Here is a 15,656-nt window from a genome sequence, read left to right on the forward strand (position 1 = left end):
TTAAATGCGTTTTCCAACTAAAACCTGTTTATGGCCCTAAGCACTTCTAGTTAACTCATACGTCACAGATAAGTCAATTTCAGGTTAACTTGTTCATCACAGAGTGATTGATTTTGATTTCGATTGTGTTTTTTTTTTCATTTGATGGTATATTGTCATTGGCGACCTGGTTATCACCTAGGAGCAGCCAGTTGTATATGTCTTTAAATTGTTATCACATATACACACATGTGTTATCAAAAATAACAAATGATGTTCTCACTAACAGGTGTATAAGAAAAAGTGTTCATTTGCAATAGAAAACCCATTGATTGAAACACATTTTGTTACTATTAAAAAACCAAATTGATTTAAAATGTACTAGGCCTTCTCCATAATACGTACTCATCATGACAGTAATGTATTTATGCAATTGTAATGAATATTATTGAAAGAAAGCAAGAAGGTAAGAAAAAGAAGAAGCAGTAAATACTCTATGTATTTGATAATGATCAGACTGCTGGTTTGCTACAGTCAGACAAAAACAAGGCATCACAATCTGAATATATACTATACAAAAACACCCATACATTATTTACTAATTGACGGAACCTTTTGTTTCATTTGTATATGCTGATGCAGGGTCAGTCTGGGATTGATCCCAGTCGGTAGGCTATTTCTCATTCCATGACTGGTATTTCAGATGATCCTACAACTTTAGCTTATTTGTTTTTTTTAGTTTCAAATATGATTTATGATTTACATACCTTGCTACTAATGGAAAAATGTAGCGGGTTTCCTCTTTAAGACTATAGGGGCAGGACGTAGCCCAGTGGTAAAGTGTTCTCTTGATGCACGGTCGATTTAGGATTGATCCCCGTCCATGTGCTCATTAGTCTATTTCTCGTTCCAGCCAGTGCACCACAGCTGGTATATCAAAGGCTGTGGTATGTGCTATCCTGTCTGTGAGATAGTGCATATAAAAGATCCCTGGCTACTAATGAAAATTGGTTAGCAGTTTTCCTCTCTAAGACTATATGTATATGTCAAAATTACCAAATGTTTGACATCCTATAGCAGATGATTAATAAATCAATGCGCTCCAGAGGTGTCCTTAAACAAAACAAACTTTAACTTTGTATCACTACACACTGAAACAGTGGTCAGGTACACACTACGCTGTTGTCAGGCAAAACAAACTTTAACTTTATATCACTACACACTGAAACAGTGGTCAGGTACACACTACGCTGTTGTCAGGCAAAACAAACTTTAACTTTATATCACTACATACTGAAACAGTGGTCAGGTACACACTACGCTGTTGTCAGGCAAAACAAACTTTAACTTTATATCACTACACACTGAAACAGTGGTCAAGTACACACTACATGTACACTGTTGTCGGGCAAAACAAACTTTAACTTTGTATCACTACACACTGAAACAGTGGTCAGGTACACACTACGCTGTTGTCAGGCAAAACAAACTTTAACTTTATATCACTACACACTGAAACAGTGGTCAGGTACACACTACGCTGTTGTCAGGCAAAACAAACTTTAACTTTATATCACTACATACTGAAACAGTGGTCAGGTACACACTACGCTGTTGTCAGGCAAAACAAACTTTAACTTTATATCACTACACACTGAAACAGTGGTCAAGTACACACTACATGTACACTGTTGTCGGGCAAAACAAACTTTAACTTTGTATCACTACACACTGAAACAGTGGTCAGGTACACACTACGCTGTTGTCAGGCAAAACAAACTTTAACTTTATATCACTACACACTGAAACAGTGGTCAGGTACACACTACGCTGTTGTCAGGCAAAACAAACTTTAACTTTATATCACTACACACTGAAACAGTGGTCAGGTACACACTACGCTGTTGTCAGGCAAAACAAACTTTAACTTTATATCACTACACACTGAAACAGTGGTCAAGTACACACTACATGTACACTGTTGTCAGGCAAAACAAACTTTAACTTTATATCACTACACACTGAAACAGTGGTCAGGTACACACTACGCTGTTGTCGGGCAAAACAAACTTTAACTTTGTATCACTACACACTGAAACAGTGGTCAGGTACACACTACGCTGTTGTCGGGCAAAACAAACTTTAACTTTATATCACTACACACTGAAACAGTGGTCAGGTACACACTACGCTGTTGTCAGGCAAAACAAACTTTAACTTTATATCACTACACACTGAAACAGTGGTCAGGTACACACTACGCTGTTGTCAGGCAATACAAGCATGTACCATTAAGAAATCTGAATGGATATGACAGCACATGAAATGAATGTGACAAATTATTCATATAATGTACATTTAAAAAACAATTTCTGATTTTATTACTTTATTTTCATAACCACTTCCAGTAGCCAATAATTTATTAATCAATGACCTCTAGTGGTGTAGTTGGCAGGATGTAGCCCAGTGGTAAAGCACCTGCCTGATGTGCTGTCACTCTAGTATTGATCCCAGTCGGTGGGCTCATTGGGCTCTTTCTCATTTCAAACCAGTGCACCACGACTGGTATATCAATTAAAGGCCATGGTATGTGCTATCCTGTCTGTTGGATGGTTCATATAAAATATCCCTTGCTACTGATGAAAAAATGTAGCAGGTTTTCTCTCTAAGACTATAAGTAAAAATTACCAAATGTTTGACATCCATAACACACTGAATAAGTAAATCAATGTGCTTCTGTGTTGTCGTTAAAGAAAACAAACATTTTAAACATTTTTCATATTAAAAATTTAAATGTTTTCTATTTTGTTGTTTTGATAACAAAACAACACATTTGTCATCCCACTGAAGACCGGTCGTAACAAAATCAGTGATCCATATTTGGCAGCAATTAGTGACTGAATTCATCACTTCCATCAGATTTGTTTCCAGTCAGTCTATACACATTCCATCATGTGGAAGGTATTCTCGACAATGAACGTTTCACCATCACACCACTAATTAGTACATGTACCTTCTTGCATGACTCACAACATAGCTGAAAAGCAAAAGAAAAAAGAAGAATTACAGAGGTTGTGCTATGTGGTAAAAACACAAGACAGCATAATAATCTAGACATGCATCAAGTTTTTATTAATTTATTCCATTTTCTTATCTTTTAGGTCTATTTCTTCCTACTTCTGCATATAAACTGACAGGTAGTGTCCCTGTTTATTATGTTGTTAAGATATATGTTGATTCACATATTAATCGTTATTTAAGTGTAGTTATGATGTAATATATACCCTTTTAGCCCCCTAACGGTCCAACCAGAGGGGACTAGGTTTTGTCTCCTTCCTGCTGTTTTCCCGTCTTTCTGTCTCTCCGTCTATCTGTCCTACATACAGTTTACGAGACTTTTCTTTACACAATGCCTGAAAATATTGAGCTGAAATTTGGTATATAGCTTTATCATGTATTGTTACAGATCGAGTTTGACTTTTATGGTGATTTACCCATTTTTGACAGTTATAGACATGTATTGATTTAACAGTACTCTGAAAATGCTTGTTATGATTGTGTTTAGCAATAGTGAATACAATCTTCAGGGTCTACAGATTGTATTTGAAAGTAAGAGGACCACCATCAGTGCTATTTGAAAAGGGGTGGGGGGCATTATCAATCTGGTGGCCTTGGTGAGAGAAATGTAAGGGCTCCATGTTAGAGGGAGTTCGAAGCATTCTCTCTTGAAAAAAATTTGAATTTCAGATTTTGACATATTTCCAACATTCTGAACACAATAATGGGAAAATGTGGGTCCATATGGCCCCCATGGTCCCCCTGTTCCACAGTCCCTGATCTCAGATTATATTTCTCTGCTGTTTTCTAACAAAAGAATAGTACTGAGTTACATGACTGAGAGACTATATGCATCATGTAATGAAACCAGGTGAAAGTGAATAATAAGATTCATTTTATTATTTATTTTGCTATAAATATTTAGGCAAACGGGGTCAATGTAGAGCACTTTTATTCAATTGGTAAGAAATATGCTCAACTACATATACTAAGGCAAAGATGGTTTTAATCCCATTCAGTAAATTGCTTGAGGATATACAGAGATAAAAGTACAGAACATTCTTTGAGTTTCGTTGCTATGTCCATTGATACTGCTTGCAAGAGAACTGCATGTGTGTAGTTAACGCAGAATTTATTCCTGTGCTCGAACTGACTTACAACAGTATGTGGGCCCTTGGTGATATTTCCTCACCCTGTTCATGGACAGTTACAGAAAATGTCAGGAAGCATGCGTGTCTTTGATCTTTGACTACAGGTATGTACTACTGTAAGGGTAACTCCTTTGAGGGCATTCATTATAGATTCAAGAGTGGGCATCATGCTTTAACACGGTGTGGGAGGTAGTGGTCTACAGAGTAGAGCTGTTTACTGTTATATTCTTTAAGTTAAAATGAGACGTATATTATTATTAATACATGCGATGCTTCTGTTGCCCGTCCATCTGTATTAAATGATTTAACCAAGCACTAAGCCCAATAAAAAGCTAAATGTACCAACAACAGGTGTGGTCTGTAAGAATATGTTCAGGTGTGAAAAGCCTCTGGTTTTTTTTTAATGAATTAACAGGTTTTATTTCTTTGAAAACATTCTGTTGATTTAAAAAAAAAAAAAAAAAAATATTCATTTGATTTTCAACTCTGTTAGATGCTTCAATTAATTGGCACAGACAGTTTATTAAAAATAAAATCCAAAAATAGTATGTGAATCATATTCAGTGAAGCTTGTGCTAAACAGCATCCAGCTGTTCAAATATTACAGTAAATGGTTACATCATGTGTGCTGCATTAGATGAAGAATATGTTGGACAATTTGTAAAGGAACCACTTATACACTAAGGATTATTGGAGTTCAAATCATATTGATAAAGGAACCACTTATACACTAAGGATTATTGGAGTTCAAATCATATTGATAAAGGAACCACTTATACACTAAGGATTATTGGAGTTCAAATCATATTGATAAAGGAACCACTTATACACTAAGGATTATTGGAGTTCAAATCATATTTATAAAGGAACCACTTATACACTAAGGATTATTGGAGTTCAAATCATATTTATAAAGGAAACACTTATACACTAAGGATTATTGGAGTTCAAATCATAGTTTAAAAATGTGATGCTATTAAGAGTATGGTACTTTGCTTCTTATTTCTCATGCTGGGGTGTCATTAAACATTCGTTTGTTTGTTCATTCTTTCATTCATTCATTCATTCATTCACTTCTTATCTCACTTTTGTTCCATGTCGTCAACAGCAATACAACATATATCTTTTGTATCTACCACATGTTTCAATGCCTGTTTTGTCAAATGAATGAAACTATGAATCCCAAAGTTTCATGACAATCTGGCAAAAAAAATCCGTCTTCATGTGTGTAATAACACACAAATAATCCGCCAAAGATTCATTCATTGTTCATGAGTTGGGAATAAACTACTTTATATACTACATACAGTATATCTTTATGAATGATGCTGGGACTGCATGCACACATTATACATGTATACACATCATACACCTCTAGCTAACAGTATAGAGCGGCCACAGGCAAACCTGTGATATGGTTGTACAGTGCTGCAACTATACAGCCCCAATGACTCGCCTGATTGGTCAATCAGTCTGAGAAATGATGAGCTATATTGACTGTGTGTAAAGTCAGTGGCTGCTAGGTTGGACTCTGCTGCCTGTAGTAATATGTTCCTGCCTGGCGTCTCACACAGGCCTGCTGCGATGCCATCCTGCCACTAAAAGGGGCAGTTCTACCGCGGGACTGTTCACACTCGGCTGACAGCTAGAGTTCTGAAGATTCTTGGCTTCAGTTACTGTGGATGATACTTGACTGCAAGGAGGGTTTTCGTTGCTGGGATATTTAAAAAAAGTTTTAGAATAGCATTTTTTTATATGGTGAGTGATGCTTTTTTGTAACTGATTTTTATTAAAAATATCTTTTGGTATTAAGGAAGGAAGAATTTGTTTGATATATATTTTTTGTAACTGTAATTATTACATAGTTTGATCAGTTTTCTTTTCATTTATCTTCTTTTGAAGTTTTAAAATGGATAGATAAAATTAGAATTGTCATCGTTTTTTAAAGATTGTAATTCATTAAATTATGAATGTACCAAAACTTTTGAGCAGTTATTGTTGACCCCCCCCCCTTCCCCCATTTTAAAAAAAATTAAATACTGTATCAAAATTGTATTTGCTATCTCATAAATAAAAGCCATTCAAAAGTAGTATGATAAAAGGTATGAATTTCAAATAATTCATTTGTTAACTTTGTAAGTATAGACTATCCAAATTTGTCTCCCTTTAATATAATATCCCCTCTTCTTTCCATTACATTGTTCATAATATATTAAATATGATTTTAAAAAATTTATTTAAACTTAAAAATATAATGGCATTCTACAGTTAAATATGAACATGTTTGAAGACTGCATGATTATACTTACATTATGGATAGTATGCATGCCAGTGTGTAAATATAATGGCATTCTACAGTTAAATATGAACATGTTTGAAGACAGCATGATTATACTTACATTATGGATAGTATGCATGCCAGTGTGTAAATATAATGGCATTCTACAGTTAAATATGAACATGTTTGAAGACTGCATGATTATACTTACATTATGGATAGTATGCATGCCAGTGTGTAAATATAATGGCATTCTACAGTTAAATATGAACATGTTTGAAGACTGCAAGATTATACTTACATTATGGATAGTATGCATGCCAGTGTGTAAATATAATGGCATTCTACAGTTAAATATGAACATGTTTGAAGACTGCATGATTATACTTACATTATGGATAGTATGCATGCCAGTGTGTAAATATAATGGCATTCTACAGTTAAATATGAACATGTTTGAAGACTGCATGATTATACTTACATTATGGATAGTATGCATGCCAGTGTGTAAATATAATGGCATTCTACAGTTAAATATGAACATGTTTGAAGACAGCATGATTATACTTACATTATGGATAGTATGCATGCCAGTGTGTAAATATAATTTAGTCTCTTTATTGTGAATGAGAAGTGGGATGTAGCTTGGTGGTAGAGCACTCGCAAGTGAGTTTCTTTAAAGTTTATTTTTTGTTTAACGACACCACTAGAGCACATTGCTTTATTAATCATTAGCTATTGGATGTCAAATATTTGGTAAAGTTAATGTCTGTTTGTGTTTAACGACACCACTAGAGCACATTGATTTATTAATCATCAGCTATTGGATGTCAAATATTTGGTAAAGTTAATGTCTGTTTGTGTTTAATGACACCACTAGAGCACATTGATTTATTAATCATTTTCTATTGGATGTCCAACATTTGGTAAAGTTAAAGTTTGTTTTTGTATAATGACACCACTAGAGCATTTTGATTTATTAATCATCTTTTACTGGATGTCAAATGTTTGGTAATTCTGACATAAAGTCTTAGAGAGGAAATCTGTCACATTTTCCCGTTAGTAGCAAGGATCTTTTATGAATGTAGCCCAGTGGTAAAGCGCTCACTTGATGTGCAGTTGGTTTAGGATTGAACCCCATTGGTGGGCCATTTGGGCTATTTCTCATTTCGGCCAGTGCACTGTTATATCAAAAGCTGTGGTATGTGCTATCCTGTCTATGGGATGGTGCATACCAAAGAAAAAAAAATGTACCAGATTTCCTCTCTATGGCTATATGTCAAAATTACCAAACTGCGCTCTAGGGGTGTCGTTAAATAAAACAAACTTTAACTTTAACATTCCACACAGACAGGACAGCACATATAATGACCTTTGATAAACCAGTTGTGGTGCTCTGGCTAGAATGAGAATTAGCCCATTGGGCACTCACCTGAAGTGTGATGGGTTACAGGATCGATCACCCACTATGGACCAGGGTTTTAACCATCCTGACCAGTGTGCCACATCTGGTATACATAACAAAGGCTGTGGTGTGAACTGTCCCTGTCTGTGGCAAAGTGCATAGACTCATTCTTTATTGTTAAGAGTGGTCTATGTGACAGCGGTAGGTTTCCTTGTCCTCTATAAACCAAAGGTCAAATGCCAAGTTGCCATAGAAAAATCTATTGAAATGCCATTAAACAAATATTTCATTAATTTTTAATGTCAATGTGATTACTTTAATAAAAACAAAACCCAGACAATTACACATATATTACATGTTCTAGATTTTATTATACCTTTAAAAAAAACAAGAAAATTAAAACAAGAAAAAGAAACAAGAAAACCCCCATTAATATCTTTAGATTAGTAATAAATGTTGTTTTATATTGTATGTACTGCTAAAAGCTACCAAAATAGGACTGATTTTAGATTTTCAGTTGTATTGGTACAGTCATACATACTAATGGATCCGTGCATACAGTACTATCTTACTTGAAGATGACGTATATACCAGACATGCCATAAAAAATGTATGTCATTCTCATTCATTGATCTTACATCAGAGGTGTTTGTTTCATTAAGTTAATGAATGGTCATGTATGTTGCAAGGTGATTAATTAGTTGATATTGTAATGAGTTTGTTTCAGAACTCGCTTCCTTCAGCACAGAAACAGGCTGCCTAATTCGAGCTGGCATCAAATTGTTCCCCTGATAGCTGACCACACATTTGATAATACAGTAGCAATGTCTCAAGTGTCGGAACACTTATGTGACTAAAAATAGCCGAACCTCTTGATATGATATTTTACACTTCAGGTAGAATAATTGTACTGGTGAGTAAATAATTCTAGAAGCTGGCCGTTTTGTATATACTGAACAACAAAAGAAACAAGAATATTAATTTAGATTTACTTAAGTTATTTTAAATTAGTCAGTTTGAATCCCATTAGTTTTGTGTGTATTAAAATTATTCATGTCTTGTGAATGTTTTAGACCCATTTTGACTGTCTATTTTCCGAACTAATTTGATCATGAAAATATGTGTGTGTGAGTGTGTGTGTGTGTGTGTGTGTGAGTGTGTGTGTGTGTGTGAATGTGTGTGTGTGTGTGTGTGTGAATGTGTGTACAGTGAAATCCCTCTAAACCGGACACCCAGGGTACCAATTAAAATGTTCAGTTTTAAGAGGTATCTGGTTTATATGTATTAAAATACATGCATATTTGCATTTCATTAGTTATTCAATATATATAACATTACATATGTCTTAACACAAAAAGCAAGGTGATACATAGTTACCACACAAAAAAGGAAAGATATTCCACTTTAAAACTATGTATGCATGTACAGATTAATGCTAACCAAAATTTGGAAATAATTCAAAGGTAGTGTGCTAGGATATGTCAAAATCTTTCACCATCAATTTTTTTTTTTTTTTTGCATGAAATGAATTAATATGATGAACGTAATTATACTGGGTCTATCAGTGCACAATTGTCAATCAATGATATTAGCTATCATGGGAGTAATTGTTGAATGCCATGCATCTCTGTATGTTGTTAGTGTCACTGAGCTGTCAACCATGGTAATTGTTGTATCTGGTCTAAAGACTTCTATTTTTTAATCAGCAGCGCTGTATTGATATACATGTACATGTATGTATAGTATACATATAGAATACATTGATTACACTTTTCACCTGGACAGAACGACATATACCATGATATTTGGAGCACTGATGAAAAGAGGTAAACCTCAGTTGATCTACAAAAAAGAATAGATTATTAAGCCTATCTGTACCACTTGCCAAGTTCACCACTTGTGCATTTTAAAAACTCTTGGCAAATGTTATTTAATTTGGTAAAATACATTTTTGAAATGATACAAATTTAATGGTAAAAAACCCTGGATTTTTTTAATTGCCGAAGTTCCCAGAACTAGGCCTGTATAGAGATTTTCAAAGCTACATGTATCTTAGCAATACAAAATCGTAAAACCATCAGAGACTATGATGTCACTACAGCATATGCCATAGTGATGTCATAGCTTATGATGGTTTTACGATTTCGTAGCACTAAGACAGTGGTGAAAATATGAACGTATGACCTTTACAAACAATCAAATCATACAAAAAGCCTTATTTCCTAAAACAGAAAGTCCACCATTTAAATCTTGCTTCCATATGGCATGTTCTGTGAAGATTTCTTTTTAATGGGTCTGAACTAATGGTCTGTTTTCACAACCTTTAACTTGTCCTTGGTCAGCAGATTGCATGTAATGAGACCACCTCCTGGACCTGGGCTTATAAAGCATTAGTGTCTTTACAATTGTCAAGACGTGAACGGGAGAGTTTGGACTATGTAGGGTGATCTGAGATCCCACTAAAAGTTGTAGGACTTTAAATGTGTTTGTATAAAATTGCTTTTGTTGATAGGTACTAGAAGTTTGTGTTACACATGTATTTGTAACTCAGTTGGTGAATTAGAACATAGAAAGTTCCTGGTTCAAACTCCACTTGTAGAAATTAAGATGTCTATGATGCTATTTCACAATTAACACGTGAACCAATGAATTACAAATCAAGACAATATTGGCATTGCATGCATGTATATAATGCAATTTTCAAAACGTTCAAAATTAATAGTTATTCATGCATGCAATTTTCAAAATGTTTAAAAATTAATAGTTGTTCATGCATGCAATTTTCAAAATGTTCAAAAATTATTAGTTATTTTGCCATTTTTTCATCTGGTGTTAGTTAAGACTGTCGGAACATTTCCTTTATTCTGATTATTTATTTCTCTTTCAAAACATTGTTTCTCATCTGTTGTTTTGGATGGAAGAAGTGTGTTATGTTTCAACACAATGGCCGTCCACACCTGGTGAGTGGAGTTTGTGTGACAATATATCCAGTTGTGTCTGGATCCACAAACAACATCCATTGCCAAATGAATGCTTGACCTGAATTATCAAACTTTGTATCTAAATATTATTGAAAAATTCTATATCCTTTAAGAAAAATCTTGATATTTACAAATGAAAAGCTATTAACATTAAATATTTTATGATTTAATGTCTACACCAGTAAAAAAAAGTCATTTCATGTGGCTCAGACACTGGGCAAATTTCCAATTAAAGTATGAGATCAAACCAGTACGTTTCATTTCAATTTATTTTCATGCTTATATCCAATTAAGATTCAAGCACATTTTTCTGGACACACACATCAGAAAAAGTAATTTTCTTGGTTTCTTTGGGCATCCATATCCACAAAGGATACGTTGCATCAGGTTGCTTCTGTTAACATTTTCTAAGAAACTTAAAGTATGGTTCTAGTAACAATTAAATTAAAATAAGCCAATTAAACACCATTGTATTGAAAACGACCATTGGATCTGACTTCATTGATGGTAATCTGTAATAGAGGGCTGTCTTAGTATCCGAGTATTTTTACTAGAAAATAATAAGAAAGTATTCCAGTCTTTAAACTATTGGTCTTCTGTTGAGGGGATCATCTTAGAATTGGGGTGGGATTTCATTATAGTATTTATCAGTATGGGCAAGGACTTTAAAATATTATATTATATTTTAAGTTGTTTCTGTTATGAATTGGTGCATTTAATTTTAATTTTAATATTTTTGGGATGTTGATAGAATTTTTAGACAATACCACCTAGATTGAAACATGGAGAAAAACCCCACAAAGCTCCAGCATATGGTTTTAACTGCTGGCTGTTCACATGCCTGTACTGTGTTCCCCCTGCTGTTTACATGCTGACTACACATGGCTTTCTTACTCCTTCCAGCTGTTAGGTGGACACAGGTCACCAGCCTGTTGTAGGTCAGCCATATTGTTCTCTGAGGTCATTTTCTCATGCACAGTAATGACCACTATCAGTTACCTGCACTCTCAGATGTGGATTTGGCAGACAAATGCAGAGCCAATTAAACTAATTGGAGCAATATCTTTGATGTTTTTTTATTTGTTTACTTTTAAGTTTTTATTTCTCCATTGGGATGGAAAATAAAAAGTACTATGTCTTTGATCATTAATAGGTGCAACATTTTCAAAATACATATTTAAAAAAAACCCATGATATGGTGAAAGTCACAACTAAGGAAATCATTTACAAGCAAAGAAAAATCTAAAAAAAAAAAAAAAAAAAAATTAAAATGTTTTACTCCACACACCCCACACCCCACTAGTACGATATCCAGGAACCCATAACATTGAGTAATTAGCTATAAAAAACCACAAAAAAACCCAAGAAAAACAATTGCCATATACAGTGAAACCTCCCAAAACCGGACCCTCAGTAAACTGGAATTCCCTCAAAACTGGATGTTTTACATAGTCCCTTTTTAAAACCAAGACAGAACTTAACCTCTCTAAACTGGATCCCTCTTAAACTGGACATTTGTCTTGGTCTCAAGAGTGTCTGCTTTAGAGGGGTTTCACTGTATAGCCTAATGATTATAGCACGAAGGGGTCTTTTATATTCACTTCCTACAGACAAGACAGCACGTGTAGTCCTTGATATACTAATCATGAATTTCATTGCAAGAGACATTCACTGTCTGACCCACCACTCACCAGACAGAGCTGCAAGAACTCTGTTCTCTAGTGGTTAACTGATCATTGTAGCAGCAGAATTTTACCACTGGACACCTTCCCTTCCCCCAGTAACTCTAGTGGTGTCGATAAACAAAACAAACTTTATTTTTCTCTTCATTGTGACAAATGTTCTACCACTGAATGTCGCCCCACCTCACCTCACTGATGGATTGATCATTGTAGCACAGACACTACCAATGAACACCTCCCCCACCCCCAGTGGTTGATTGATCATCATAGCAGCAGTTCTACCAATGAACACCTCCCCCACCCCCAGTGGTTGATTGATCATTGTAGCAGACACTACCAATGTGCACCTCCCCCACCCCCAGTGGTTGATTGATCATTGTAGCAGAGACACTACCAATGAACACCTCCCCCACCCCCAGTGGTTGATTGATCATCATAGCAGCAGTTCTACCAATGAACACCTCCCCCACCCCCAGTGGTTGATTGATCATTGTAGCAGACACTACCAATGTGCACCTCCCCCACCCCCAGTGGTTGATTGATCATTGTAGCAGACACTACCAATGTGCACCTCCCCCACCCCCAGTGGTTGATTGATCATCATAGCAGAGGTTCTACCAATGAACACCTCCCCCACCCCCAGTGGTTGATTGATCATTGTAGCAGAGACACTACCACTGAGCACCTCCCCCACCCCCAGTGGTTCATTGATCATCATAGCAGAGGTTCTACCAATGAACACCTCCCCCACCCCCAGTGGTTGATTGATCATCATAGCAGAGGTTCTACCAATGAACACCTCCCCCACCCCCAGTGGTTGATTGATCATTGTAGCAGAGACACTACCACTGAGCACCTCCCCCACCCCCAGTGGTTGATTGATCATCATAGCAGAGGTTCTACAACTGAGCACCTCCCCCACCTTCGGTGGTTGATAGATCATCGTAGCAGAGGTTCTACAACTGAGCACCTCCCCCACCCCCAGTGGTTGATTGATCATCATAGCAACAGTTCTACCAATGAGCATCTCCCCACCCCCAGTGGTTGACTGATCATCATAGAGGTTCTACCAATAAGCACCTCCCCCACCCCCAGTGGTTGATTGATCATCATAGCAGAGGTCCTACTATTGATCACTTGTCCCACCCACAGTGGTTGATTGACTATCATAGCAGCAGTTCTACAGCTGAGCACCTCCTCCATCCCCAGTGGTTGATTGATTATCATAGCAGTGGTTCTACAAACCTCTCTGTCCCACAACCACCAATTGATCATTGTAACAAAGGTTCTATTGATAAGCAACTCCCCCTTTTCCATTGCCAACCTCCCTTATTGATCAATTGATCATTGTAGCTAAGGTTCTAGCATGGCACGAACTACACCCTCAACCCCTAGTGGTTGATTAATTGTAGTAACAGAGATTCTACCACAGGTCCGCACCCCTAACACCACAGTACAGTGGTTAACTCATCATTGTCATATGCCTGTTAAATTCTGCTGAAAATACACTGTGTGGTGTTCACTGGTTATATCTCTGCTGGCAGAGAACAGTAATAAATTTCAGTTAGTGGATTTATTCACACATTAAGGTCATAAAACTGGTTTATCAAACTTCCCTGATGCACATAATATTTATTAGTCAGAGTTCATGCACATGGGTTCATGCATTATTTAAACGGTTTTCAGTAATTCAGTTGCATTGTATCTCCATCATCTCCAAGGCAATTAATATTTTGTATGGCTTTGTTACAGACATGCATTATTTGATACAACAGATTAAATTAACTTATTCAATACTTTTGCTGCAGGTATTGTCTCTGTGGAAACAGCAGGCATTTTCACTGAACATATGCCCTGAATGAGATGTTTTATTTATTAAATGGAAAGAAAACAAGAATTGTTTTATTAACAACACATTCAAAACATTTTTATTTATTGTTATATGACATCAGGCATATGGTTAAGGACCACATACACAGGATTCGAAACTCGCCAAAAAATATGGTGGCCCCCCAAAATAATAATGTATGCAAATTATAGTAAGCGAACCAAGAGTACAGTTTTAATGTGAAATACAAATATTAATAGTGGCTCATATGTTATAGCTTTAAAGAAGATAATATTATCTGGGAGACTAACACCATTATTTTATAATATTAAAGTCACCAAAAGAGGACCTTGGTTGCATTTGACGACCTGGTCACAGGCCATCTCGAGCCCTGCATACAGGAGAGGAAACCTGCTGCTACAGCTCAATGGGCTACTCTTTTGTATTTGAAGCAAGGGATCTTTTATATGCACTATCCCATAGACTGAATAGTATGTACCAGTTCTGGAGTACTGGCTTGAATGAGAAATAGCCCAATAGCCCATTGACAGGCATCAATTCTAGATAAATCATGCATCAGGTGAACACGTTTTCACTGAGCTACATCCCACCACTTACTGAATGAAAGATGTACATCTGCACAATGCAATACTCCTCATTATTAAAGCCATTAAATTGTGGAAAATATTTAATACATCTGTATATTATGATGATCATTTTTAGTTTATAATATTCACTTTGCTAATAATAATAATAAATTTTAAAAATAAAACTAATATATCTGGTATCAACTCGCCAAGGTCAGGACAATGGGTTAATGGTTAGTTGTTAGTTACTATTGGTTTGTGAGAGAAATGTCAATGAAGTTAGCTCGGTATATTAATGGTTTTTAATCTTACTAAATTGAGGAGTGAAAGTTGGTACAGGGATTCAAACCCAGAACCTACCAGTCCTAGACCTGACGGCTTAACCAGTACAGCACCAAGACCTGGCCATAAACAGAGTTTGACCACCCTGCTCCATTCCTAGTGGATCTGCTTATTGTAGCCTGTCCTGCCCTCTCTGGTTTATCTAGTAGGGCTCTTGTAAACAGGAGATTTCTGGAGTATCTCTCTCTATGTGACCACAGATCATTGTGTTGGTGTGAACACATTAAACCAAAAAATAAATTGTGTCCTTGATTAAAAGGAGCATCATTACAGCTTACTGACATAAATAATCTGGGTGGTTTTCACTGAGGCCACTACGGCTTTAAGAGCTGTAAGCAGACGTCACTTAGATAAAGTAGTTTTGCT

At 35.9% G+C, this 15,656-nt stretch overlaps 1 long non-coding RNA gene across 1 annotated transcript in view; it reads right to left on the reverse strand.

Moving 5' to 3' along the window:
* Window positions 1–2,735: 2,735 nt before the first annotated feature.
* Window positions 2,736–15,656, reverse strand: part of LOC121372365 — a 31,777-nt gene continuing 18,856 nt past the window's right edge. Inside the window, exon 3 of the long non-coding RNA XR_005957920.1 lies at window positions 2,736–3,016. This is a non-coding gene — a long non-coding RNA (uncharacterized LOC121372365). The remainder of the gene's footprint in view (window positions 3,017–15,656) is intronic.

The sequence above is a fragment of the Gigantopelta aegis genome, chromosome 4, assembly GCF_016097555.1.
Source record: "Gigantopelta aegis isolate Gae_Host chromosome 4, Gae_host_genome, whole genome shotgun sequence".
Classification (NCBI taxonomy): Eukaryota; Metazoa; Mollusca; class Gastropoda; order Neomphalida; family Peltospiridae; genus Gigantopelta; species Gigantopelta aegis.